The sequence below is a fragment of the Spea bombifrons genome, chromosome 4 (genome assembly GCF_027358695.1).
Source record: "Spea bombifrons isolate aSpeBom1 chromosome 4, aSpeBom1.2.pri, whole genome shotgun sequence".
NCBI classification, from domain to species: domain Eukaryota; kingdom Metazoa; phylum Chordata; class Amphibia; order Anura; family Pelobatidae; genus Spea; species Spea bombifrons.
The window spans coordinates 104,036,937-104,039,638 of NC_071090.1; the positions used below are offsets into that span (position 1 = coordinate 104,036,937).

The 2,702-nt window shown below is 39.9% G+C and overlaps 1 non-coding gene across 1 annotated transcript; it reads right to left on the reverse strand.

Moving 5' to 3' along the window:
- Positions 1 to 259: 259 nt before the first annotated feature.
- TRNAH-GUG (transfer RNA histidin (anticodon GUG)) lies at positions 260 to 331 on the reverse strand. The gene has a single exon. It is a non-coding gene; the product is annotated as a tRNA-His (tRNA).
- Positions 332 to 2,702: the final 2,371 nt, after the last annotated feature.

Here is a 2,702-nt window from a genome sequence, read left to right on the forward strand (position 1 = left end):
GTAAATACAATTATAAAACAACTACGACAATTGTGCTGGCTTCCATGGGGGATATGCGTTTGCACTATTGGCACTCTATGGATTAGAAACATAGAATCTGATGGGGGATAAGAACAATTAGGTACACGTAGTCTGCCTATTTTTCCCGATGTAGAGAAGGTACTGAAATAATTGATTGTTGGTTATTTTTAATAATATTTGTTTGTGGTGCTTTCAATAAACCTCCAAAATATTGATGTAAATATAATACTATCAAAAGTGCCGTGACCCGGATTCGAACCGGGGTTGCTGCGGCCACAACGCAGAGTACTAACCACTATACGATCACGGCATGCTAGCTGAGCCACACGGAGGCCTGGCTATCAGCTCTCCATTCTATAGCCAGATCCATTATCTATTGTGACACTGGTCCTTCTGTGTCTACATATGGTACCAGGAATCAATACACTAGGAATAGCCAAACGAGGAGGAACAATCCTGAAACCGGTAAATTAAAAGGAGTATCTGTGCCTTCACAGATTTGATCAAAAATACTTATCATTTGAACATTATTCGGTCATTGTAATTGCGTCAGGAATATAGAGATGTTGGGATCTGTGACACGTAATTCAGGACCTCGGTGGCCTCATCTTCAGTGGCGTAATAAAAAATACTGGGCTCCTCTACAAGAATTATGGTGGGGGGCTCCCAAGCACCTCTTACACACACACACACACACAGTGAAACACTAACATACTAATATACGTGCCTGCACGGTAACATATTTAGAGATGTGCACACGCATTAACATACAGTAGGATACTTACACCCAAGCTAACATACTTACTGAAATACACACAGTAATATAATTACAAAGACACATACAGTAATATATTTACACATACATACTAACATATTTACACATAGTAACACACACACAGTAACACACTTACACATACTAACAAATTTACACACACACAGTAACACACTTACACATATGCATACACAGCAACATACTTACACTCATTCTAACATGCTTACTGAAACACACACTAACATACTGTCAACCTTACCCACAGTAATATAATTACAAAGTCACATACAGTAAGAACTTTATACACATGCAGTAACACACACAACACATACTTTAACACACACATATAGCGTGCCGACCAGCATGCGCAGCCTGGGGTGGGGAGGGGTTTGGCAGGGGCCTAGATTACGTCAGTGCCCCGGAAAGCCCCCAAAAACAACCTCCTTAATACTTTTTTTGCAAATACAATTTGTTTATACATTTTAGAAACCATTGGAAGTTTTTATAACTTTTATTTCATATTTATGGTCACGGACTGGAAAGCAGTATGAGGAGTGCTCTAGGCTGTAGGAATTAAAGCTCACTAAAGGCACACCGGAACTGAGGTTTTACTAAATAGACCTGCACTGGGATATTACAGTATTCCTCTTGACAGAACACGGCTACAATACTTGTGTAGACTCCTGACAAGTGCCCATCAGAAAATATAAAAAAGGCACAGATTTCAAGTGGAAATCAAGTGGAAAGCTTTTTAGAAAATGCCCTAAGCATAATGCCTTTCTACGCATAATATTGGATGAAAAACAAATCCCCTAGACGCACTTTATCTGCCATCTGCTGAAACCTGGCGATACTTTCTTCAGGTCTGTGTTACCAAGGTTTTGGCAAATAGCTTGAATTTCAGGAACATTTTACGCACCTAGTGTTTGAGGTATGCCGCATACAAACATAGAAAGTGACGGCAGATAAGAACCATTAGGCCCATCCAGTCCTCTGAGTACTTTCCTTTAGTACCTGCCCTTATCCTATATCTAGCTTAGCCTTATGCCTATTCCATGCTTGCTTAAATGTCTTCACTGTACTAACATCTACCACTTCTGCTGGAAGGCTATTCTATGCATCCACTACCCTTTCCGTAAAGTAATATTTCCCGATGTTACCATTAAACCTTTGCCCCTCTAGCTTATGGCTATGTCCTCTTGTTGTGGTAGTATTTCTCCTTTTAAATAAACTCTCTTCCTTTATCTTGTTGATTCCCTTTAAGTATTTAAATGTTTCTATCATATCCCCCCGTCACGTCTTTCTTCCAGGCTATAGAGGTTAAGATCATTTAACCTGTCCTGGTAAGGTTTATCCTGTAATCCATGAACCATTTTAGTATCCCTTCTCTGAACTTTCTAAAACATATCTATATCCTTCTGGAGATCCGGTCTCCAGTACTGTACACAATACTCCAAGTGAGGTCTCACCAGTGATCTGTACAACGGCATGAGGACTTCCCTCTTTCTACCGCTAATACCTCTAGCTATACAACCAAGCATTCTGCTAGCGTTACCTGCTGCTCTACTGCATTGTCTGCCTACCTTTAAATCCTCAGAAATAATTACCCCTAAATCCCTTTCCTCACACGTTGAGGTTAGGACAGTATCAAATATTCTATACTCTGTCCTTGGGTTTTTATGCCCTAGATGCATTACTTTGCATTTATTCACATTAAATCCCAGTTGCCACAACTCTGACCATTTTCCAGTTTACCTAAATCATTTGCCATTTGGCTTCTCCCTCCAAGAACATCAACCCTGTTGCAAATTTTTGTGTCGTCGGCAAAAAGACATACCTTTCCATCAAGACCTTCTGCAATATCACTAATAAAAATATTAAAGAGAATGGATCCAAGTACAGATCCCTG